Consider the following 27,468-nt stretch of genomic DNA (forward strand, 5'->3'; position numbering starts at 1 on the left):
TGGTCGCTGCAGATCTGTCTGTCCCAGAGGGGGGTTAGGGGGACATATTGGTCCGTGTGGGAAACCCACAGCCTCGGCTTCTCACACATTGTTCTCCTTCTCTTCGACTGCACCCCTCCCCACCAGCCCGTACCCTCCCCTCTCCCCTCCCGAAAGAAAGCCGTTAATGCCACAAAAGATACTTTCCCCATTGTGCCCGGGACAGCTGAGAGGTCCCAGTTAGCCCTATGCAGCTGTGCATCCTCTCCAGGGAGAAGGGGCCTGGGCCATCCGAATGGAGAACTGGATGCTTATCATACAAAGGAATTAAAGCCACTTGGGCTCTCTCCTGCTAATCTAGGACTGGGGCGGGGGGCGGTGGGGGGAGGTTAAACACGGTTACATTTTCATTAGGTGCTAATAGCAAAAGGGCAGCTCTGGGCAGCAGGGACCAGACATTGTTATGCAGAAAGTCCCCCCCAAAGGGAGGGCAGGGCAGGTGGGGGGGATGGAAGGGGGCAGCCAGTGTTAAAGCTCGGTGCAGGGAGAAAGCGGGGGGCATGCAATGGTGCGTTGTTGGCCCAGGAGTTCCATCAATGGGAAAAGTCATGTTTTCTCTGAAGGAAACAAGTTGAAATTGTTGGGGAGGGGAAGGACTAGTGGGGGGCTGGCGACAGACTAAGGCCACATTCTGTGGGGAGCGTGGGGTCCCCCATCACCAGTTCTACTCTGAGGCTTTGCCCGGGAAAGTGGAAGATTCTGGTGCATGTCTAGGAGATGGGGAGAACGAAGGTGAGCTCTGGCTCTGCAGCTGTCTTACTGGCCCTGGGGCCTGGAGCATCTGTGTGACTCTAAGCCTCAGTTTCTTTTTAGTGCCAAATGGAGATAAATTCTACCTCCCCAGACCCTAAGAGTCTTCAGTGAATTTCAAGTGCCGGGTACAAATGAGGGGTCAGAAAGGGGAAAGGCTTTCTCCTCTCACCCTCAACAGAGGAGCCCCACTCCCAACAACTCCTAAGGAGACATTTGAAAAGGCAAAATGAAAAAAGGCCGGCTTTGATACAGTGGGCAAACGTCACTTCACCCCCTCCCCCACACCTCTCCTTCCCTCCACCCCGCAGTACAGGCAGCATTCCTGCTTCTTCCACTTGGGAGCAAACTCCTCTTGTCTTCTCTGCAGTTTCCTCCAAAACCCTGTCCGGCCCTCAGCTCCGCCACAATGTCTTCTTGCTTAGACTTTAGTCCGTTCAGACATTACCATCTCCCAAACCCTGCATACTTGTGCATACATAAATCAATGGGTAAGCCAGTGAGTTATTTTCTGCTTTGCGTTGCTCCGTGTACATTTATGAACACACTGTTACAAGGACGTCACTGTGGGAAGATGCTGTGCAGGATGGACTCCATAGGGATGCAGGGAGGTCTGCGGGGGAGACAAGGAAACGAACCTTCTCACGTGCAGGTCTTTCGCTCTTTAATTCAAGCTCCAAGCCTGTGTGTCTCCCATCATTCCTCAGCGCACTCAGGATTCCCAGAAACTCAGGATTGAATTGAAAGCTAAATGACAAAGTGGTGGATAAAGAACTGCCAAATCAAAAATACGAATGATCCTCTCTACATAGCAAATGGAAAGACAAGTTTCAGTCTCAGCAGCACGAATTCAGCAGAGGCCAAATTCATATGGACATTGACTTTCTGGACCCAGTGGGGTCAGGGTGGGAACCACATCCTTTCACTCGTGGTGACGTCACCGCCAGCTACTCCCATTTTCTCTCGGGTACAGACCTCTGCATACAGTGGTCTTGGATCCACATGGAGCCACTGAGTGCTTCTGATGGGGTTTCAGGCTCCACAAGAATGCTTTTCAACCAGAACTAAGTGCCAAGTCAGGCTAACTGTCGCCAAGAGTTCTGAGACGGGTTACATACGGTGTCTCTCCATGGGAGTCTCTCCGTACTGACTCATGAAAAAAAATTCATTTGAGATGTATGTGTGGATGGGGAGGATTAGGCAGTTATTTCTTAAACTGGCTGAGAGTGTCTTGGTTGGTGCTAACATTTGTCTTATCATGACCGAGTTTCTCTAGTCATTGCTACTTCGTAGAAAGTAGTTTGAGAATCGCAGAGCAATAATAATGGAAATAATGGAGTTATCTACAGGATCGCTGGGATGAGAGAACGGATTATTCTCCAATCCAGGTAGCATTCAGAAAACCTCTTCACTGCAAATTCATAACCAGTGGTCTGATATGTAAAACCTTTAATAAGCTTCCTCTTACTTTCACCAAATATTGCATGTGATTTTTGATCTCTTAGTAAATGTCAAGGTCCAAACTAAAGAATTCGGAGGAAGCTAAGCACAGGGGCAAAATGAGGTTTCCAACTTCACCCTGGATTTCCCCCCAACCTTTGAAAGATGAGAATATGCCTCACCCAACTGGTTAATAAAATTAGCATTCAAAATCTTTCCAGGTGCAATGATAGACCCCTTTAGAGGAAACTGCTTCCCTGAAGCCAACAGTGCTCAGAAATTACAACCGGTTTCAGCAATTAAGAGAAGTAAAACATTAAAAAGCATGAGGCAAAGTACATTTGCATGCTAATAGCCCCTTCTGTAGTGCTGGGAAGCTGTGTTTTACAACAAAGCAGATAACTTTCCCACTAGAGAAATATTAACCCTTGGGTTCTCACTCTAACTTCTTGGACCCATTCTAATATCTAGAATTCTTCTGGCCCTGGTTGGGGAAGATACAGGTTAACTTTGCATATCAGTCCATCCACTGTGGCCTAATTCTCTCTGGCTTGGGTAGGAGAAGAATGAGAAGGAGACTTAAAAGTTCTGAATGTCTTTAGGGGTAGAGAGAGGAGGGTGGAAAGATGGACCAGGGGGTGGAAAAGAACGTTTCCCTAGAAAACACACAGGAATGTGTTGGGCACAGGCACTGATGCCAAATGAGACTTGAACTTGAATCTGGCTGTACCTCTTCCTAGTGATGTGACATTGGACATGTTACTTAAATTCTTGGAGACCCAGTTTGCTTATGGAATAAGGTGAAATGAGGATTAACTGAGGCGATGGGGTTAACAGTTCTCTTCCCCAGTGACTGTCTTGGTTACTGTAATGGGACTGTAGGTGGCGTTTGCAGTGTTTCAGGAGGAACATTACAAAGAGCTTTTGGGTACAACAACATAAAAAAGCGCTATGGCTTTGTTGAAGATGCAAAGCAGTCCTTTTTGCTTCATACAGAAAGTTAATCTTGGAATAAGCACAGATTATGTGTAAAGAATCCTTTTATTTCTTTCCAAGGTGGAAACCACCAATGTATTAGATTTCTTTAAAGGTAGCAATCCTCAAGAATATACCATAAGCCCCCAGGAATCAAGAGAAAACTCTCAACCTCTGTCAGAAGACAAGACATTATGGCATATAGAGCTGGGGTTTGGGAGCTGGAGAGACCTGGATTTGAGATCCACTTGCTTTGAAACTACCTGGCTGTGTAACTTTGAGCAAATTTCTTAACCTCTCAGTGCCCCAGTTTCCCACTGTAATGAGGATGATAAAAATCTCACACATTTGCTGTAAAGTTTCTGTGAGTAAGCGCTCAATATGTCAATTATTAAGGGATATTTCTTGTTTCTCTTTTAAAAACACGTTTTCCCTTGCCCTTCCCCACGACACAATGAGGAAGCAATGCCCAAAGTATGTCATGTCTTAGATACCAAGCCAACTCATTGAAGTCAAGTAAAGATGAGGAAAGAGCAGTTTCTGTTCATCCACCAATGTCCTTGTCACTCACCGCGGTTCTCCTGATGGGAAAGAGAGGTCGCCGGAAGGAAACAAAAGTTCATCAAGGACTAGCAAAATATTAATCTGGGAGCTCACGGATGGGCAGTGATGCACGCTCCCCAACAGCGGGCATTGCCTTCATGTTCATGCTACCTGTGGGCTGAGCTGCCCGACCCTGGCGCTGTGGGCACTCACTGTGACAGGCTGGGCATCCCCGGTTCTAGATCCACTTCCAAATCGCTTTCCAAGGCAGGGCTGGGGAGGGCGTAGAGAGACAGAACGTAGACTAGAAGACAAGAGACAGCTCTGACTCTGCCAACGGCCCTTTTCTTTAGAAGGATGTATTTTTTTCCCCCTAGATGGGTGGTTTTTAACCATGACTGTACGTTAGAATCACAGAGGAAGCTTTAAAAAAGTATGCTGGGGCTCTACCCCCATTGGTTATGATTCAGTTTCTCTGAGGTGAGCCTTGAACATGGGTATTTTTAAGTTTTCTAATAAGACTAAATTTATTCAAGACCCTAGTAAAAGTTTTGATTTTAAGTACCCAATAGTATAAAAAGTACAAAACAGATTTATAGATTTCTGATATATTAATACAAAGTGCATGATGGCTACATACAGTATACATCCTATAGGCAAAGAGAGGTGGAAGGGGAAAAAGAAGTTTGTGGTTGAGATCTAGTAATAAATACATACAGAAGTAGAGATGATCCATATTGTAGTATATTCTACCACCAATACTGCAGCCAAAATGTATTGGGTTGGCCAAAAAGTTTGTTCGGGTTTTTCTGTAAAGCTGTTATGGAAAATCCCGAATGAACATTTGGGCCAACCCAGTAACCCTCCCCCCAGCCCCCCCCCACACACACCCCAAAAAACCATTTCAACATAACTCAGGAGGAAGATGATAATGGCTGGGATTCTTGTAACACACCTCGAGGTCTATGGGAGAGCTGACCTAACTCACTGTGTAGCATGTGCATATGGTGGCTTGTAGTTTTTTCCAAAGGAAGAAATATAAAATGTTAAGTTTAGATTAGATTAAGAACTATAAAACTATAAGGTGCCCATAAAAAGTGGCTCACTCCTTATTAAATAGCTCTTCAGCAATTCTGATAATGGAGCCAAGCTTGAGAACCGTCGTCCTGCTTGGAAAATCCACCAGGAGCATCCCCACCGTCCTCTTGCTTTCCAGGATGTGTTTGATCTGCAGCAGTGCTGCTTGCTATTGGCTGATGTTAGGATTACCTGGAGGGCTTTTTAAAAATGAAGATGTCTGGAACTCACTTCCAGAATTTCTGATTTAATTGGCTCAAAGTGGGGTACAGGATCAAAGATACCTCCACAAGCTTATAATTCCATATATATAGAATTATTCATTACAGCATTATTTGTAATAACAAAGATTGGAGGCAACTCAAATGTTTATCTATGAGAGTCATTAAATCAATTCTGGTCCACCTCAACCTAGAATACTACACATGTTCAAAAAGAATGAGAAAAATCTCTCTGCACTGATATGGAAAGACCTCTAGGATATACAGAAAAGAAAAAAAAAAGCAACAGCCAGAAGACTGTTTATAGGGTACTATTGTTTGCGTAAGATGGGAAGAAAATCAAGAATATACTTTTACATTGCTTGTATTTGCATAAAGGAACACTGGAAGAATGTACAAGAAAATAATAAAAGTGGTGACTCTGGGGATGGGGGGTGACAGAATGTTTGGGGACGTGGGTGGAATAGAGACTTTTTATAGTGTCTTGACTTTTGAAACATGTAAATCACCTCTTTTCAACAATAAAGTGCTTAAAAATTTCTTCATGTGTTTCTAATGAGTAATCAGGTTTGAAAACATTTATCTAGAGCAGGAGTCAGCACACTATAACCGGTGGACCAAACCCAGCCTGCTTCCGGTATTTTTTTTTTAATAAACTATTTTAGAACAGTTTTAGATCTTCAAAATTATTGAGACTATAGAAATAGTCTCAGAAGTTCCCCATATACCCTACACCTGGTTTCCTGTATTATTAACATCTTTTGTTAGTGTGGTACATTTGTCACAACTAATGAGCAAATATTGATAAATCATCATTAAGGGCAGGCCAGACTTCGTATTTCATCAGTTTTCCCCTTATGTCCTTTTTCTGTTCCAGGGTCCCATCCAGGATCTCACATTACATTTAGTCATCATGTCTCCTTAGACTCCTCTTGGCTATGATAATTTCTCAGACTTACTTCCCCCATTTTTGATGACCTAGGACATTTTGAAGGACACTGATCATGCATTGTGCTGAATGTTTCTTAATTGGATTCGTGTGATTTTTTTTTCATGATTAGACTGGGATAACGTGTTTTGGGAAGGAAGACCACAGCTGTCCTGTGCAGTTCCCATCACATCATATTGCAGGTACATACTATCAACAAGATTTATCACTGTGGATGTTAATCTGGGTCACCTGGCTGACGTAGGGCTTGCCAGGTTTCTCCAATGTAAAGTTATTCTTTTTTTCTACTCCCTTTCCATACTGTACTCTTTGAAAGAAAATTACTAAGAGTAGCTCACATTTAAGGGTGGAGTATCTACGCAAATTATTTAGAGTTCTTCTGCGCAGGAGATTTGTCAGTTCACCTCTCTTTAGTTATTCAATCACTAATTTATGTCGTTATGAACTCATGGTTACTTATTTTATACTTTGGGTTATACATAATATTGCTCTATTTTCTGGCTCAACCATCTTTGACCGTCAGGGGCTCTTTCAGTTGGTTCCTGTATCCCTTTAACATATCCCATCATCGTGTGGCCCTTTTCCTGGTGCTGTTTTGTTTTCTGAGCATTTTCTTATTTTCTGGCACTACAAGATACTCCAGGCTCATCTTGTATATTTCCTGCCCCACCAGAATTAGCCATTTCTCCAAGGAGCCCTGATTCTCTTTCCTGGAGAAAATCTTGTTATTAAGAACGAAGTTCTGGGCATTAGGTGTGCTCATTGCTTCAGGGGTATCATGGCTTCTAGGTTCTCTAAGCTGACAGAACAAAGAGACATAAGTGTATATACTAACCTGCATGCACACATATCTATAAATATTTCTGTATGCAATCATCTGTATCTATGTTGACCTAAACATGAGTTCGTACTGATGTCTCCAACTTTATCCCGTTGTCACATGGATCATTCTAACCTCCTCTTCTTGCTCATGTGTAATCCCCCACTCCAGCAATGAAAACCCTCCTCCCACCAACCTCCATCCATTTTCTTAATTGTCCAATGTACGTACATAAAAGTTTCAGAACTGTTAACTCGTATACCTTTAGTCTTACCAACTCCACTCATTTCCAAACTTACTTAGGTCAGTACTTTGTTCTCTAGCGCCATTCACTGATGTGCTTACGTTTGTAGTACACTGAAGTTCTGTGGTCACATTCCTGGTCACATTCCTCATTCCTCCTAGGATCCTCCAAACTCTAAAATGATTTTTTAAAAATCTGTATACATTAAAGTTTACTCTTTGTGCTGTAAAGTTCTATGCGTTCTGTTAACTGCTTCATGTCTTGTACTTATCGTCATAGTATAATATGGAACAACTTCATCACCCTAAAAAACTGTGTTTCTATTCAACTCTCCTTCCTCTTCAAACTCCTGGCAACCCCTCATCTGTTTATCACCTCTATAGATTTGCCCTTTCCAGAATGTCACAGAATTAGAATCTTACACTGTATAGCTTTCTCAGACTAGCTTTCTTTACTTAACAATATGCAATTAAGATCTACCTGTGTCTTTTGATGGCCTAAAGGCTCATTTCTTTTTATTCCTGAATGATATTCCATTGCATGGATGTACCACAGTTTATTTACTGAAGAACATCTTGGTTGTTCCAGTTTGGGCAACTATAAATAAAACTACTATTCACAGGCATACTTTTCTGTGGACAGAATTTTTCAAACCAGTTGGGTAAATACCTATGAATGTGATTTGCTGAAGTGTAGGATGAGATGCTTAGTTTCAGAAGAAACTGTCAAACTGCCTTCCAAAGTGGCTGTACCATTTTGCATGTCCACCAGCAATGAAAGAGACACCCAGTTGCTTTGTATCCTTGCCAGTTTGGTATTGTCAGTTTTTGGATTTCAGTCATTTTTAATAGATATGTAGTGGAATGTCATGGTTTGAATTTGCAATTCCCTAATGACAAACGGTATTGAGTATTTTTTCTTGTGCTTATTTGCCATCTATGTACCTTCTTTGGTGACGTTCTGTTCTTATCTTTTACTCATTTTTAATTAGGTTTTTTTAGTTGTTCAGTTTTAAGAATTCTTCTTCATATATTTTTTGATACAAGTCCTTTATCAGACATGTGTTTTGCAAATGTTTTTTTCCAATCAGTGGCTTGTCTTTTTCTTCTTTTAATAAGATATTAATAGCAGAAGGTTTCAATTTTAATAAAAAGTCTGACTTAATTTTTTTTCTTTTCTGGATTGTGATACTGGTGTTGTATTTAAGAATTTATCACCAAACCCAAGGTCATGCAGATTTTCTCCTATAGTTCCTTCAAGAGTTAACTTTTGTGCGACATATAAGATCTGAGTCTAGAGTCTTCTTCTTTTGTTTGCTTATGGATGTCTAATTGTTCCAACATCGTTTGTTGAAAAGACTATCCTTTTTCCACTGAATTGCCTTTGTTCTGTTGTCAAAGGTCGGCTGACTATATTTGTGTGAGTGTTTTCCTGGGCTCTCTATTCTGTTCCATTGATCTATACGTCCATTCTTCCACCAACAGCACACTGTCTTCATGATTGCAGCCTTTGAGCAAGTCTTAAAATCTGGTGGTACAAGTCTTCCAACTGTGTCCCTCTTCAATACTGTGTTGTCAAATTGAGGTCCTTTGCCTTTTCATATACACCTTAGAATCAGTTTATCAATATGGACAAAACAGCGTGCTGAGATTTTGACTCGAATTGGGGTGAATCTACAGGTCAAATTAGGAAGTATTGACATCTTAACAGTACTGAATCTTCCAACCCAAGAACATAATATATGTTTCCATTTATTTAAATTTTTAATTTTTTTCAGCAGCATTTTTCAGTTTTTCTGCTTGTTTTTATAAATAAACTTTCATTGGTTCATAGCCATGCTCATTCATTTATGTATTATTTACGGTTGCTTTCATGTTATCTTGTCAGAGTTCAGCAGTTGCATCAAAAACCATACAACCCATAAAGCCTAAAATACTTACTATCTAGCCCTTTCCAGAAAAAGTCTTCTGACCCCTGATCTAGAGTTTAAATTGTAGAACGCCTTTTCTTCAATTCTGTTTTCTATGATCTCTTTCTTTTTGCTGGCTTTGGGAAAGAAGGCATCATCAAAAAAGGAATGAGAACACCTTAGCTTCAGCAATGAGTTAAAAATTCTCTTCAGACAGTGGACATGAGATCAATAGGAACCTTCTCTATTATCAAGATCTTGTGGGTTGAGTTGGAAAGTAGATTATTACCAGGTTTGTTTATGTTCTGAGCTCAGTGCAACTGACCTAGAGGTATCTCAGAATGCCCATCACAGCACCTGGAACACAGACGGTTCTTAACAAATGCTTGATTGATGGATGAAGAAGGAATAAATGATGTGTGACAGAAGACTCCTGCAGTGGCTCCTCTGGGGTCAGCTGAAGGGCAAAAGTAACATGCTTAGGAGCTATGAAACTGGGGACAAATGCAACAGACCATGAGGCTATAGCCAATGACAGGTACATAGCAAAGATGGTCCTTTGTCTGCCAAGAAAGCTAACAGATAACATGAACACTGCTTTCTACACTTAACAAATGTAGTCTTGCGTTGAGTCTGTATCTGTACCAATGCAATATGGAAGAGAATATGTATTAAGCATCATGTTGTTCCAGGTGTTGACCTGGGGTCTTTACATGTGTTATTTCCAATCCACATAACAGTTGCAAGGTATCCATTAGTATTCCAGTTTCTTAGCAAACTAAGACTCAGAGAGCAAAGTGACTCCCTTACAATGTCTTCATTTTGAAGTAATGGAGCCAAAACTAACTGTGGTGGTGTAAAGGAATCTTGAACCACATCACGCTTTTCACCCACACTCAGTGTAAGCCCCAGCAAATAGCACGATACGTTGCATAGCACACTGCTTTTATTTGGGTGGCATTTACAGATGCCAGCTCTGGGGATTTCATAGGCATGTCACAGATGTGAAGAAACTAGCAAACATATTTCCAAGTCTGTGAAAGACCATCCCTACTCCTAGTTTGTTAATCAATTGGTTGGTCAGCCAGGGGCCGTGATGTCCAGTAGCCTTTCACAGTGGGCACTGAAGGGTATCAGCAAAGGGTGAGACCTACTTCCTGCCCACAGGAGCCTCATGCTTTCCTGGAGATCATGCACCTCTCTGTGTCCCCAGGGGGTACCAGTGAATCCATTAAAAAGCACAGTCAGACAAATGATAATTGCTATAGATTTATATATACAGGCATGGACTCAGTGTGATTAAAAAGCTGTGGAGCCTTCAAACTCTTCAATTGTTTATGCATTCATGTATAGAGCAAATCCTCATCAGTAACCAATTTCCACTGTCCAAGTGGTCATCTTAAAAAAAAAAACTAACATTTTATAGCACATTACTGTTCACATAGACCTCACAAATGCATTACCTTCCTTGCAAGGTAGCTGGAGCAGGAGTTATTATTGTACCCATTTCAAAGGTTTGTGTACTGAGGCTCAGATAGGTGAGGTAATTTGCCCAAGGTCATACAGCTAGTAAGTCAAGGTCTGTCCACTAGCTTACCATTCCCTTCACTACTCTCATGTCCCCAAAGCTCTCATGCTCTAATCTTTTCTCTCATTCCATGTGAAATCCACATGTCCCCCAAGGCACTGAGAATGTAATGATGAGAGTCTGCTTTTCTTCTCCTGGAACTTCGACACCAGAAGGCTTTCCAAGAGGTGCTTGGTAATCCCCTTGTCCCATGTCCAGTGAAATGAGATGGCACCAGTTCCAAGGACCAGCACTTGTGCAGCATCTGCAGGCTCCAGCTGCCCCAGCCTAGCTAGTGTGTCTCCTTCAGTGTGGAAAGCAGGTAGGCTCAGCAGAAGCCTTCCCAATGCAGCGGCCACAGAATCTTCCACAGACCTCTTAGCACAAGGCAAGTGAATCTGCTTGAACTCTATAAAGGTCTCTGGCCCCAACCCACTCCCTCACTCCACCCACAAACCAGTCACCCATTCTCAGCTCTACCACTGTCTTCCCACACCCTGTGACCTTCTAGTGTCTTCCAGCCAAAGAGAGACCTACCCCATCCCAGGGGGTAAACAAGAGAGAGGGAGATGGAAGTGGGGGCAGGCTCCTGGAAAGGATAAACGGCAATTCCTGCACTACCTTCCTTCATCAGCAGCTAAGCACCCACCCGCCAACGTCTCAGATCCTTCCTGAAGGACAGGCTGCAGTGCAAAAAGGTTAAATGGATTCACCATTCTGTGGATGGGCAGGGATTATGACCCAACCCCCCGGGATACTAAGGCTGACATCCAACCCAAGTGTTCATCTTGTAGTTGAAAGGACTGACACGCTTGACGAATAAGAGCTCAGGAACCAGAACTGGGCCAGCATAGGCTCTGAAATGCATCCTACATCCATGAGGCTCACTGTGAACAGGGGCTCTTGCATCTTGTTCTGCACCATCTCTATCTTTGAGCTAAGTCAGTGACATTGAGACCAAGCCAGATCAATGCATTTCAGTGGGCATTGAATCCAGGACCCCTGGCCACTTTTCCATGCTGCACTAACAACATGGACCAACACGGTTGTAACACAGATTCAGCATACAGGAGGGACATGGGGAGGATTGAAGGACGGAAGGTGAGCAGTCACGGAGGTCAGAGCATCACACCATTGAGACTGGAGAGGACCAGCCTGCAGATGCATTAAAGATGGTCAAACTGAGAAGGTTCCGTGCAGAGGAGAAGAGTCTTGAGCCATTTCAGAACAAGCATTTCATTCTCTGATTCAAGATTCGTAGCTCTAAACATCAACTTGTGAAACACTCAGAAGTCACTTCCTGCTCCAGGAGCTCCAGGAGAGGAAGTATTATTATTAATTACTGCTGTTGCCGCTGGTGGTGGTGTTGCTACTACCGCTACTGCTACTGCTACTGCTACTTTTTCCTTCTCTGACTCATTTTTCCCTTCAGCTTCAATTTCTTGCTGGAACGGCTCAGGAGGTCATAAAGAAGGAGCTCCCAGCACTCTCTCCCCACCCCGCTAAATTTGTTTAAAGAAATATGTATGAATCCATAGAGAGAGACAGATCACAGTCCCAAGATTGGGCGGAGCGACTGCAGCTGCAAAGTTATAAGCCCATAAATAAAGTTTATGGTTAATCTGGCCTGACCTGGCTTTGCCCCTAGGTACAGAAGCAGTATCTTGTCATTAGTATGCAGAACACATCAGCCTAATGTCTGCTCATTTGTTCTCAAGCCACTCTGCTCTATAAATCTTTTGGCCAAGGGCAGAGTAGGGAAGGGGGAGCCAAAATGAGGGGCAGACAGAGAAAGGGTCAGGAGAGAGAGAAGGGGAGGGCTGCCAGGAGAGTTTCACTGCTGAGACCAATAGGCAGCCACTAGCTCTGTTGCTCGGTGGAGAGGAAAGTCACACGTCACAGAAAATAAAGCCTTTAGCTTCTCCGGTGATAGGTGGAGAAATAAGAGACTGTGGGAAACAAAAATCTCATTCATAAAATAGTTTTGAACTCTTTTAGCTCAAAAACCCAGTTCAAAATGATCTGTCCTCTGCTTTTACTGAAGAAGCCAAGTCCCCTGCTTTTTTGGTTGCTTATCTTTGTTTTGTTTTGATTTTTTGTTTGTCTGTCTGTTTGGGGGGTGTTTTTCCTCCCACTTTAAACAGAGCTCTGGGATTTGGCTTACCCACACCACATGGGGGGCCCTTAGAGAAGCTGATGGGGGTGTCTGCAGTATCCCCATCCTTGGCAGGCTGGCACGCCGCTGAGTGTGAGTGTTGAGTAGTCCGTAAGAAAAGGATGGACAGGCGTGCAGGAACGCAGCCCTTTGAAAACCTCTCTGCACGAGGCGTTACTGAGAATTGACTTGGTTTGCTGAAAAATGAGAGTTATTCCTTTGCTGGGCTGACTTTCCACCCATTTCTCCTGTTGTAAGAACCTAGGAATAAAGATTCTGACAGCCTCCTGCCTGGGGATTCTGCTCGGGGAGGCGGGGAGAGAGGTGGGTTCCAGGAGAAGGCAGCCCTATAGTGGCTGCCACTTCAGGGCTTTCAAATTTCCCACTAGGCAGCAAGCCAGGGGACATCTCTCTTTCAGCCTCCATCTGGGCAGAAGGAACACCTGCATATTGGAGAGGTGTGTACGGCTCCCATCAGGCAAGGACGGTGGCCGGGAAAGGCAGAGAGCTGGAGAAGAGGGCCCATCCCCCAGTGTTGTTCTATGAAAGAAAGATGGTTAGAATTAACCTCGGGGCAGCGTGGAAGGGGAAATCAGAGGCTGCGTGGCCTGCAGGCTCTGAGTGGGGGAGTGGGAGGGATTATCGGTCCCAGGCTGCCCATCCAACCCTTGATGGTGATGCTTAGGGGCCTGAGGGTACTTTTAAGTTGAGGGTTTGTATTTAAGCCTCAGGCCTGTACATTAAAACGAATTTGTTTCTTCCTTTATTCTTGGGTTTCTCAACGGCAGCCATCTTTACATTTGGGGATGGATAATTCCTGCGTGCTGCTTGCATGCTTGCGTGTGCATGTCTGTAAGTTTGCAAGGTGGTCGGCAGCGTCCTTGGCTCTTACCCTCAAGGTGCCAACAGCATCCCCCAACCAACTGAGACTACGAGAAAATACCTGCAGACATGGTTAAATGTCCCCCAGGTGCACAATCGTCCCCAGCTCAGAACCACTGCCCTACGCATCTTCTGCCTTGTGCCTGCTCTGGTCACTGCCATCAGCTTCGACTGTGCTGGCCTTGCATGGGCCTTCCACAACAGGCAGGAGGGGCGGGGCCTCCAGGGACACAGAGATGGAGGAATCACAAGGAAAGATGCCCAGTTCCTGGCCTCAGGGAGTTTATTCCCCCAACGTGTTTTTAAACTCATCCTTAGGACCCAGACCAACAAGATACAAGCAAAATGACTCCTCAGGTGGGGCTATCAGATTTAGCAACAAAGCCAACATGGAGCACATTTTTAGTGTATGTCTTGTGTAGCATTCAGGACAGGCTTAATACTAGAACATTATTGCTTATTGATCTGGACTTCAAATTTACCTGGCCGTCCCGTATTTCATCTGACAATATGGTCTTTAGGTAGAAGTAAATGCATCGGGAAAAAATCCAGAGAGGGAACAGATAGTCTCATGATGCAGAAATATGCCATTTTCTTGGAGCAGGATTTGACCTGTAACCAAAAAAAAATAGGGGACCTTTCCTTCATCTCACTTAATGAGGCTGGGCTGAAAGACCAGAGCATCCCTGAGTGATTGTCTAGATTCCTCTTCTGTTCCCCATTGGTGGTCTTACACGCCCCCCTCAGAAACTCTGTCCCTGGGCTCGGCTGCAAGAGGAAACGAGACCGTGGGCGGGCGAGTCCCTGTCAGGCTTTATCTGGAAGAGGGAGACGTGACCACGTCATAAATCCACAAGGAACAGGCACATTTGCTGCTGGAGCTGGAGAAGCAGGGGAAAACCTTCACTGGCCTTTTTCCTCTGCCAGCAATCTTGCTTCCTCTTTGAAGAAGACAGATCATTACTCACGGCCTGACAAAGTGAAAAGAGGGAAGGAGGAGCCGGGGGAGAAGAAGAGAGACCTAGCATGGCAGGTGAAGCATCTGGGGACCCAGAGGGCTGGAGTGGAGAGGGAGAGCTGGGCTGGGAAGGCAAGATGGGCACAGCCAGGGTCCAGAGCAGGAGTGAGGCTGACCATGAAGCAAACCCAGAAAATCTGGTGTGTCTGAGTTAAAGGGGGAAACCTACACACAGGGAGGAGGGAAAAGCAGGAAGGAGACCACCACCAGCACAGAGACACACAGGTGCTCATGTAGGTCCTTCAGGGCCATCGGACCCCAGTGTCAGGGTTCAGAAAGACGTGGCTAAAAGCCCTGGCTGGGAGTCAGGACCATGGTCCAGTCTTGGCCTGCCTGGCTCTGGTCACTCACTTTCCCTTGCACACCTTGGTTTTTTCATCTGTCAAATGAAGGTCCTGTTTTTTGGGGGGGGTTAAAAATATATTTATTTATTTTTGGCTGTGTTGGGTTTTCATTGCTGCGCGCGGGCTTTCTCTAGTTGCTGCGAGTGGGGGCTACTCTTGGTTGTGGTGCACAGGTTTCTCACTGCGGTGGCTTCTCTTGTTGTGGAGCATGGGCTCTAGGCTCGCGGGCTTCAGTAGTTGTGGCGCACAGACTTAGTTGCTCCGTGGCATGTGGGGTCTTCCTGGACCAGGGCTCGAACCCATGTCCCCTGCATTGGCAGGTGGATTCTTAACCACTGTGCCACCAGGGAAGTCCGAAGGTCCTGACTGAAACGATTCTTACAGTCCCTCTGGTTGTCAAAATTCTGCCTTTACCGGTTCTGTTTTTCTTTCCTTTTCCCTCTCATGGAATATGGGGAATGCCCAAGCTTGGGGCATTCTGTCATTTTCTTCCTTTCATGAAATTCCAAAGCTCTGAGAAACCCTAGGGAACCCTTGACCACTAAGATTTTCTTTGAAGATGATGCAAAGAGATGCTATGTCCAACAGGAGAGCACAGCATGTCAGAGGACTAGCCATTATAATCCTAAGGAGTGAGGAGGGAACCAGGTAACACTGAGACTCAGTCATACCCACCTGTAAAATGGGGGAAGTAATCCCTGTACAGTTGACATATTGGGAAAACAAAAGAGATGGCTGCTAAGGAAGCATTTTTTAAAATAGAAAAGCCCTACACAAGTATATTACACACACAAAAAAACACACACCGAGCTATATGACTCCAGCAGTCTCTAGCCTCCAAGAGGGGAAGCAAAACAAGAGCGTGTCTGGGAGGGAGGGGGCAGGTCTTTGGGAAGACGCTGCCGGTCTGTCTTTCCTTCAGGACAACAGCTGAATTCCAGAGCCTCATCAGACGGGACCTCCATGTCTCTGCAAAACTAAACGGACAAGCATGACCTCCCCTTGGCAGTTAACCTTATTGAAGCTGTCTGGGAGGTGAGGCATTTATTAACACAGATGGACTGCCTTCCAAGGGGACCCCACTGCTGAAGGCTCAGCAGAATGAATCCTTCCCCAGATGCAATAAGTCTCTGCTTCAGTGTGGAATTTGATAACATCCCCTTGCCAAAGGGGCTTGATGGAAGGGAAGCCGTGCTTTTGACATGGGAATAGTCAAACCATGGGACTGAGGAGCTCTACTTGCAAACACCAGTTCTGGGAGGCACATGGTTTCATAATTCTGGATGAGCAGCTGCAAACTCAATTTCCCTGTCTGGGATCTGGGTTAAAACTCTCTACAGTGGGGATGGGGATGGGAGGGAGAGGGGTAAAAATACCCCTGACGAGTCATCCATTCCAATATTCTCTATACTGGAGACCCAGAACACATATCAGTATTTAAGATGAGATATTCGGGAAAAAAATCTCTGAACCAGCTTAAGCAGCACAGAAAATGTATCAGCTATCTACTGCTGTGTAACAAACAATCCTAAAATTTGGCACTTTAAAACAACAAAACTTTATTGTCTCACAGTCTCTGTGGGTCAGGAATCCAGGCTAGGCTCAGCCGGTACCTCTGTCTCTGCATCTCCCAGAGGCTGTGTGCATCTCAAGGCTCCACTGGGGTGGGAGTGGGGAATGCTGTTTGAAGGACTGATATGATCTGACTGATATTTTAAAGTTCTGAGTGGGTGAGTACTTTACTTATTCAGTGAATATCCAGAGCAGTGGTTCTCAATCCGAGCAGTACATTGAAACCCTAGGAGAGTTAAAATAAGAAAAGAAAAGCTTACACTCCACCTCAGAATGACTGAATCCAAGTCTGGGGGTGGGTAGCATCCAGGCATCAGTTTAAAAAAATGAAACATGGACATATATACACTACCAAGTGTAAAATAGATAGCTAGTGGGAAGCAGCTGCATAGCACAGGGAGGTCAGCTCAGTGCTTTGTGACCACCTAGAGGGGTGGGATAGGGAGGGTGGGAGGGAGGCTCAAGAGGGAGGAGATATGGGGATATATGTATATGAATAGCTGATTCGCTTTGTTACACAGCAGAAACTAACACACCATTGTAAAGCAATTATACTCCAATAAAGATGTTAAAAAAAAAACTCAATGGTGAAAAAACAAAACAAAACAAAAAAATGAAAAAAAAAAAACCTCTGAGAGTGATTCTACTGTGCAGTCAGGATCCAGATCTAGGGCCTAGAGGAGGGTTGGCAAACTACACCCCAAATGGGCTTCTCTGCCCAAATTGAAATGTCACAACAGCCTTTTCAGTCCCTCATGAAACCGTGGTGTGATGCCCTCCCACACAGGTTCCTGAGTCACAGCCTCTGAGCATTCAGAGGCTCAGAGGCAGCGTCACTCACTGTAGCCAAGAGCTGGGGCAAAGTATGGACCATGTGCGCGAGCTGGTTATGTCCTAGGGCAGGATGTGCAAGGCCCACACCTCTGTTCCCAGCGCTGCCTTCTTTGGAGAGTTTTGCTCATGGGAACAGCCCAACATATGTCTAACACAAGGGGCATTTCTCTGGTGCAGTGGCTCTCAGCCTCAACCGAGCATCCTTAGGACCCCTGTGCAGCTGAAGAGAACTAAACAGTAATTTGATGCTGGGACCACAGCAGATTCTGGGGAGTCTCCTTCAGTAGGTCTGGGGTGGCAGCTTCTTCGCTGAATGCTTTAAACAGACACTCATGCCTGGGAACCATCGTATTAGACTCTAGCAGCTAGAGCAGTGATTTCCAAACATGAACAGGCATCAGAATTCCCTGGAGGGCTTGTGAAAACACAGGTTGCTGGGCCCCATCCTAGAGTGTCTGGGAGTTCCGGGGTGGGATCCATGAATGTGCATTTCTAGCAGCCTCCTCGGTGTTCCCGAAGCTCCTCTGGGGACAGGACTACGAGAAGCGCTGTTTCAGTGGATCGTGAGGTTCTCCCATGAAGGGGACTTGAAGAGGCAGAGGAGTGCGGGCTGAGCTTTAAGGACTTGAGTCCCGTTGCTAAACTACGAGCAAGGCAGACAGTGTCTCCAAATCTCTGTACGGTTGTGTGTAGACACCCGCCGAGGCCCCCGAGGGGCTCAGCGGGGTAGCCTAACATCAGCTGGTCTCTCCTGGAAGCCACCAGAAAAAGAGCAAGGGTGATGAACGAAGGGTGAGGAGCACAAAGCCTTTCGAAAATGAAGTTACTCAGAGCTCCCTTAAAACCCACCACCAGGGGCTTCCCTGGTGGCGCAGTGGTTGGGCGTCCGCCTGCCAATGCAGGGAACACAGGTTCGTGCCCCGGTCTGGGAAGATCCCACGTGCCGTGGAGCGGCTGGGCCCGTGAGCCATGGCCGCTGGGCCTGCGCGTCCGGAGCCTGTGCTCTGCAACGGGAGGGGCCACGACAGTGAGAGGCCCGCGTACTGCAAAAAAAAAAACAAACAAACAAAAAAAAAAAAACAACCCACCACCAGTGGGAACCCGAACGTGTAATTATTTAACCCGTGAGTGTCATTAGGCACTTCCCTTCCGTCCCATCCACTTCTGCCAAGCTTTGTGTTTGGGAGAAGCAGAAGGGGGTCTTGAGAGCCTCCAGACTCACCACATAACGCCTCACATTCCCCTGCCCTGACAAACTTCCTCCAAAAATGGGACTTGGATCTGTCTGGAGCCAAACCCCAGAGCTTCCCGTCCATCAATTAATATTTATGGCGCCTTCACAATGAGCTAAGCAGGGATATAAAAGGAAACAGTTCCTGCAGACTGTTGTTAAGCCAAAGGAGAGCAAGTACCTCGCCTTCCTTTTCACAGGGTGTTGGCAGCTGGGTGGTTTGTGTCTGGGTCAAAATGAGCATTCAACCACTCATCCCCTAAGCATTTATTGAGCACTCTGGATGTCACAGGCTCTGCTCTAGCCTCTGGAGGTGTGGCCGTGAGCGAAACAGACAGAAATAGCTGCCAGAGTGGCGGGGAGAGCAGAGAGGCCCTAAGAAGCTTAGGGGCAGAAGCTACAGGCCAATCCCCTCACTCAGGAGCCCCATCCTGTGACTGGGTCAGCCGGTCTGCTAGAGAGCTGCTTGTGCATTTCATATGCCCTTTTCCAAAATCTACTACTGGGGCTTAAACATCTGCAGTTTCAAGGCCAATGGGTGAAGGGGTCTGAGTTTAGACACGTGAAATGCACTTTCTCCACAGAGGAATCAGATGCTTCTTGGATTTTTCCAGATCTCTTGCCTGAATGAAATATTCACTCTAAAGCCCCGAATCTGAAGACTCAACCACCCCCTCCCTCGCCCTGGGGCATCATCTCCAGTTCAGAGGCTGCCTTGACCCTTGCTGGAAGCTGTGGTCAATGGTGGCTTCTTGACCTCCCATCCCCAAAGGGACAAGTGGTTTTCCTACAGGTAGTGCCCTTCTTGGAAGGTGGCTGGGTACTAAGGAACCCAGATCCCCAAATCTGAGCCTGATCGGAGTTCTGAATCAGGATCTTGTGAGGGTAAAGTTCACGGTGACAGGTACCATTTGCTTTGTCCAGTGTGACGACCCCAGCACCTAGTACTTTGCTTGGTTCCCAAGAGGTGAGTGAATGAATGAATGAATGAATGAATCAGAAACAGCTCATGGAACTTTGGAGTCCCGAGGGCTTGTGCCAGGAACACTTCCCCACCCTCATGCTTGTCACGTTGACCTCACCAATGACACTCACAGTGCCCGTCGGGCATGGAGGTGAGACATGAGGCCACAATTGTTGTTGGAGACCCACAGAATAGGAGAAACATCCACCTGACAACCCACACAATTGTCCCGCAAGGGATGAATGGAGGGATGAATTGTGAGCTGGAGAAAAAGCAGTGGGCCTCCTTTGCTTCCCTCCTGCACCCCCGCTTCCAGACATCAGGGAACAAGGGGGAGCTGGGGTAAATTTTGAAAGAGAAGGATTTGAACTCATTACCTTTAAGAGCAATAGATCTGGGATGAATGGGGATTGAGCCCCGTATTTGGAGATGAGAAGGAGGAAACAATATATACAAGAAGCTCAGCATGGTTAGAGTGCGATATGTGAATGTTTTTAGCATGCATAGCATGTTAGCATAAACACACCAGCCTGCGCAGAAAGTGTATACAGAGCAAACCTAGTATATGTTCTACAAGGAAACAAGAATCCAAAAACCAGACAAGTTCATGAGAAAAGTCCCACTTGGGATAAACAATTACCATGGACTAGTTCTCACTCTATAGAACATGCTTTGCTCTCCTCTACTTTGAGATCTTTGCTCTTGGCAGTTCTCTCTTCCTGGGGTGACAAGACTTCTCTCCCTGGAAAACTCCTATTCAGCTCTCAAAACTTAATTTTCATCTCCCACCCCCAAAAAGACTGCTTTCCCCAAGGATTACCGTAGCGCTCTGAACCTCTGCTATGGTTGTGTGTATAATTTAACACTGTGGTTGAACGTGTTACCCATCTAACTACTTTATTTGACCGTAAGTTCCTGAAGGCCAGGATCCTTTCCTATTTATGTCTCTCCAGTATCTGGCATGAGGAAGTCCTCAATACAGGTTTTTTTGATTTAAAAAATGCAAAAAGACTGTTATAAATCACGTCCAATTTGGACATCCAATAGGGACACGTCTCTATAAGGAAGACCAAGTTTTCACAGAAAGTTGAAAAATACTCCCTGCATCCGACCTTCCAGGGTGTGGACCATGGCAAAGACCACATGTGAACGCTGGGTGAGAGCTACCCCATCATTCAGGAGGCCCTCTCAGAAAGCAGGGAAGCTTGCAGGCGATTGAAAACTTATTTGCATCAAATAAGCACTCGCTGGAGTGTTCAAAAACCAGCAGGTTCCAACTTGAACTTTCCAGAGAAATCATTGCCATATACCCTACACTTGGTGCCACAACATGGGCAGCCAAACCGAGAATCCCTTTGCCCCTTGATAAGAGACCCATGGGAGCAGCCGGAGCTCCAGTCTCAGCAAGACCTCCAAAACTTTGTGACGATAAGCCACCCCCTCTCGGTTCCCTGCCAGGTGTCTCAGTGTTGCTACCTGAAAGAGCAGTAAGCAAGTGGAAATAACTGTGGGATTTATCGCTGTGAATTAACACCAAGGTGCTCATGGCTAATGTGGTGGTATTAAGGGCATGGTGCAGCTTTTGGTTACCGACTGCCTCCTTTGCAGGGTTATAAACTCCAGAAGAGATGTCTCCTCCTGGCTGAAACTTGGCCGCTGGCCTGAGGTTATTCCCTGTGTCTGGTGCCCGACCTGCCTGCTCATCAGCCTGCTGAGATCTGCCTGCAGACACTGCTGGGGCCACGAGCTTCTGGAAGACTTGCCCATTGGAAGCCACTTCTGCTGTGACACTGGCATTCGCAGCCCCTAAAGCAAAGAATTAAAGAGTGAGATTGCCAAGCTCTAGAAATGTCCAAGTCCTTATGAAGTCACCCAAAGAGCCACCAGGAGATTGTCCATGAAATGAACAAGGCTGTCATTATAGGGCAGGTAGCTGCAGAAGTGTTAAATCAAGAACGAATCTGTTATTCTTGTGACTCAATTCTCCACCTTTCCAGCAAAAGCCCTCAAAGGGTTGCTTCAGACGAGAGGATTTATTAGGGACTGGGTAGAGTGATGCATCTTTTATTTGGATTACGTTTCTAAGTTATAATGTTTCTCGTCCCTTGGGCAATTCTCACATCCCACGGTGTTTTGCACTTTGCCCATTCTCTTGTCCATAAACAAACTATATCTCATTTTAACTTTCCTCCCTCCAGCAACCCTCTGAAGTAGGCAACAGGAGGTATTAGGACTCTGATTTTACAGATAAAGAAATCGAGTTTTGGAAAAATTCAAATGACTTTCCCAGATTCACACGGCAGTGACCAGATGCAAACCCAAATCATCTGACGCCAAGCCCAGTGCTCAGACTTTCCACCCTAGCATGCTCTTAAAAAAAAAAAAAAAAAAAAAAGTCAGCATTTTTCTCCCACCTGGTCCCACTTCCTGCAAAGTGGAGGGCAAGAGGGTCCATGGTACTGAATTATGAATTTCCCTCTGGGAAAAGAAGTGTTGCTCAGTGAGCCGCGACTCTCTTCCACTTAAATTTAAGAGCAGCTCAGTTCAGTTGAGCTCAGATTTCCACTGGTTAGGGACCCAGGATGAAACGCCCTTCTGAACCCTGCCATCCAGGGTTCTGGATCAGAGAAAGAGAACCAAGGCAGATGACTCCAAAGACCACTGCCAGACCCTACACCCCAATTAACCAAGAGCTATATAATAATGTAACCTTATCCTCCAAGTCCTCAAAAAGCAATAGCATGGTAAAAGGAACCAACAAATTAGTAACCCATTACCTACAGATTTTAATTAGTGATGGGAACTAGATCCAACGTGAACGCCTCACTAGAAATTCTTCCTGTTCCAACCACCTGGCAGGGACATTCACTCTGATCTGGGAGTGCTTTCAGGAAGCTAGCAATGACCAGCTCAATCTGCCGCATCCTCTAAGATGAAGAAAACAACCCTTGGATAAGCCACGGAAGCCCAGCTAATGACTCCAGCAAGGCTCAGAGACACGTGGAAAAGGGGAAGGGTGTTGGTCACAGTTGCCTCTGATTTCTTAGTAAATTTTGGCTGAACCATGTAGAAACCAAAGACCGAGAGACACACCTCATTTTCATACTTGGAGATTTAAGAGCTACTCTTGATTACCCACCTGAACAGACTTCACTAACACAGAGTGTGTAACGGGGTACTTGTGTTTAATTTTGAGATGAACTAAATATGCTTTATTTTGCAATTGCTTCCCTACCTGCTTAGAGTTGCTTTGGCTCCATTTATGTCTTGTGTAGCCCTTGATCACACATCAGCCATGCAATGGGAAAAAAGAGCGATGAGAGGGGAACGTGGACTGAATACGAAGGATACAGCACGGGATTGCACTCATGAAGCGCCTGCATGGCATATGGCCCTTGGTTCTTGCTCACAGCCATTTTCCTTGCTGACCAATGAAAGGAGGAAGAATTAGTTTTAGTGTCTCCTATGTCCAGGGAATTGTCTCCGTCACTGCCAGTCCTCAGGCCCCACCACAACTGCTGCTTCGCTGAGATGACTTGGCTGGTGATCCACAGGATGCCCATGGGTGCTCTCTTGGCCCCAGATCCGCTGGAGCAATCCACAAGGTTATGGGAAGCAGATATCTCTTCTTTTCCCTGGGACCTAATTGAGGGTAAGCCCAGGATTGTAATCCATGTCACCAAAACTTGACTTCTTCCTTCTGCCTTTCTGGTCTTCCCCAAACCATCTACATGAACATCTACATCCTTTCACAGAAGGGTCAGGAAGATCTCAGAAAGCAACACTGGGAACTCCACCTTACTTATTTCCTTGTACCACACCAAGAGGAAGAGGTACCATAGAACTCAGGAAAGCAGGGGTCCCACATGGGTGCTCCCTTTTCCTGACCTGTCCATTTTCTCATTTTCCTCAAGAACTCCACTCTTTGACAGAAGAATGGATAAAGAAGATGTAGTACATATATGCAACGGAATACTACTCAGCCATAAGAAGGAACAAAATAGTGCCATTTGCAGAGACATGGATGGACCTAGAGACTGTCATACAGAGTGAAGTAAGTCAGAAAGAGAAAAACAAATATCATATAATATCGCTTATATGTGGAATCTAGAAAAATGGCACAGGTGAACTTATTGGCAAAGCAGAAATAGAGTCACAGATGTAGAGAACAAACTTATGGTTACCAAGGGGGGAAAAGGGAGTAGGACAAATTGGGAGATTAGGATTGACATATACACACTACTGTATATAAAATAGGTAAGTAACGAGGACCTACTGTTTAGCACAGGGAACTCTACTCAGTGCTCTGTGGTGACCTAAATGGGAAGGAAATCTATCAATAAAAAAGAGTGGATATATGTATACGTATAATCGATTCACTTTGCTGTACAGCAGAAACTAACACAACACTGTAAAACAACTATACTCCAATAAAAATTAATTAAAAAAAAAAGAAATCCACCCTCCCCCTTGTTCCCTACTTACATCTTGCAAATTTAGCATTCTACTAGATGCTAATGGAGGATCTATCTCATCGACATGTGTTTGGAAAGAGAAGGAAATGAGTCCCAAGAGTTGGGAAGAAGGTAGGAACTCAAGCTCACATTACACCTTCAATAGAAAGCTGAAGCTGATATGCTTACAAGTTGCCTAAAAGCAAGCTCTCCTCCTCACAACCAGCATCATTATTTTCTTCTTAGATGCATCCCTTATGGGTCTTAGATGAGGAAAACACATTCCTCCTAATAGTACAGCTTAGATTTTGTTCCTTTTGAAAACAATAATTCTGAAATTATTGTACTAAAATGTATTTGATTCCAGAGATTTACTTATATAGTAAGAGTATATTATGAGTGGATGAAATTTACTCTTCCAGGTAGATGGTGACAGTTACAATCAGATAGTGCTGGTGACCTAATCTTTCCTCGGTTTATCTCACTGCAAACTGATAATTCAGAGGTGGTTTTCCAGAGTCTTCTTTTAATGAACAAAGCTTGCCTTGAGCTCCTTCCCATGATGAGATGAAATATAAGTAAAGTTAATAATGGAAAGAACCCCAGAAGTTTCCCCTGTTGTGTGATACATATTACATTGCTGCAAAATGACAGCAAGCAAGACGTGAGTGTTTTAACAGGGGAGGTCAGCTACTCACAGAACTTGATGGGAAAATTGGTCTTCTCGGTGGAGGAAGAATGTCTCTTCTCAGCTGAGCCCACAGATGTGGGAAGATGTGCGTTCTTTACAAAATAGGATGCTCCCTTAGCCTGCCGGATTACTCAAATAACCCCTGTGACCAGTGGGTGACAGATCATTCTCACATCTATAAACAGATATGAATAGATTACATAGAATAGGCAAAATAAATCAAAATTGGTTGAACTTTTTCAACCAGCCATGAAAGAATACACGGAAAGCCCACGGGAATTTGATACTTCCCTCTGAAGAACTCCACCAGCAAATGCGATGCTTGCAAGACCAGTCATTGTTCCATGCATTCATGTGATGTGTGTATTATTATTATTATTATTATTTTTTTTTTTTTTTGCGGTACGCAGGCGTCTCACTGTTGTGGCCTCTCCCGTTGAGGAGCACAGGCTCCGGACATGCAGGCTCAGCGGCCATGGCTCACGGGCCCAGCCGCTCCGCAGCATATGGGATCTTCCCAGACCGGGGCACGAACCTGTGTCCCCTGCATCGGCAGGCGGACTCTCAACCGCTGTGCCACCAGGGAAACCCTGATGATGTGTGTTTTATTTCAAAGCCCTTTCACACCTCTAACTTGTTAACATCACAGTCTATGAGGCTCATTGTGAGGACATTTGTATCTGTAGGTTTCAAGTGATAAAATGGACAGCAAGGGTAAGTGACTTTTTCACGGTCACATGATCTAATTGAAGCTATGTCCAGGATTGTAATCCATGTCACTGAAACTTGACTTCTTCCTCTCCTCCCCAAACATAAGGTTCTGGTTAACTCATGCCATCTGGGTCATTCCATTTCCAAGGAGAACAAGTGTCTTTCTTAAGCTAGACTAAAGGAAATAATAATCTAGAACTGCTTTGTCCTCTTGACCTTAAGGCACCCTTGTTAAGTGTTGACAGGCATTTGTCAGAATGAATGAATGAAAAAGAGAGGATGCCCATCTCCCCCTCTTCCCTTTTCATGTCCTGTGGTTATTGCTCAGGTATTTCAGCCCCTGCTGTACCAGGGAACAGGATTAGACAGGTTAGCTAGGCATCAGATTTCAGACTCTTCACTTTTTCACTTTTCTTCTCAGCACGTAGGCTTGAGAACTGACACCAAGACAGGAAGAGGGAAAGTGGCAGAGGCAAAAAGGCAGATTGAAAGTTGATAGACAAACCAGAGAGATAGAGGGGAGAGTCAGAAAGTGGGGATGTAGAGACCCCAAGGGATTGCATGTAGCCAAGCAAATAGTATTATGTGGTGGTCATGTCAGTGTTTGACCTGGAGACATCTGAAGCCTTAAAAAGGAGGGAGGGGATGAGGGATTCAGATAGAAGGCACACATGAGAAAAGTAAGTCTTATCAAAAGTGGGAGAATCAATACTGACTGTTAAATTCTGTGCATTCTAGTCTTTGATGAAAAATAGATATAGCATTTACTGAGATGACGATCTGTGTAAACTCCAATGGATAAAAAAATAAATGAAGTTTTTTTAATTGTCTTGAGCTGTAGCAGGAGAGAATAGAGGAAAGGTGCCAGAAAAGATGCCTTATCAATTGTGAGGCTGATTTTTAAAAGAGGCCAAGTGATCCAGGAGTGCATTAGAAGAGGGGACTCCATTTATTGCCTGGATAAGAGGCTGAGCTGACCTCCAATGGCCCACTTGAATTCTACATTCCACAGCTGCCATGTGTAGGAGACAGTCTCCCAGCCGGCACTGAATCCCACAGCAAGGTGAGGTGAAAAGCCGAAAGGACCTGCTGATTGTCAAGTTCAACTTCTTCACTATGATGATCAACAAGGGCACAAAATTTGGAGTCAGAGACTTGGGTTTACTTCCTGAATCTTTCACTCACTGTGTGACTCTGGGTGAATCACTGGAAGTCTCTCTGAGACTTTCCATTGCGTATGACATAAATGATCATGCTCATCACAAAGTATCACTGTAAGCATCATACTTGCAGAATAGGAGTAAAAGTAGTCAGTGCCAGAAGATACTTTGTAAGTGTTGGTATCATTCATCTTAGAGCGTCAAGACCCAAGGGGTAAATTAACGCTCAACTGGCTAGTTAATAAAATAGCCGGGACCATAACTTAGCTAATGCTTCTTGCTAGCTGAGAACCAGTGATTCAAGGGTGTTTATAAATGTTATAATGTGGTGATTTATTGAGATGCTCCCTTTTGCTCTCTGGATTGAGCCGTGAACAAACCAATTGCCAAGGCATTCGTTTTCTTCCCACTCATCCTGAGGGTGCAGAAAAGGAGTGCTTCCCTCAGAGATCAATATGACAGCTTCCCAAGGGCCATGGGAACTTTCCATTCAGCTTGGCCATGAGGAAGCAGCAGTGGGCAGCCTGGGGAAGGCATGCCAGCATGCTCACAGAAAGCCTATCAAGGTCATAACAGAAATCTTCTGGGGTGCAGACAACCCCTACGAGGCCGAGAGGTAAGTACCATACTAGGAAGGAAAACAGGACAAGTCACAAGCAAAGGCACTCTTCTGCAGCTTCTCATGAGACTGCCTTGTGTTGCCTGCCCAGAATGCCAGCTAAGCCATAAATCCACCCATTGGGTGACTCCCAGCAACCTGTCCATCCCTGCTGGGAAACAACACATCCGGCCCTTAACAGCACTCTTATGACTGCTTGGCTGAGAAGTGGTATTTTAAGAAAGAGAGAAAAAAAAAAAAAACCACCCTATTATTTTACCTGGTAATTGACAACAAGTTTCTCATGAGTAATTTTATAG

Source organism: Mesoplodon bidens (assembly GCF_964165515.1).
Source record: "Mesoplodon bidens genome assembly, chromosome: 19".
Lineage (NCBI taxonomy): Eukaryota > Metazoa > Chordata > Mammalia > Artiodactyla > Ziphiidae > Mesoplodon > Mesoplodon bidens.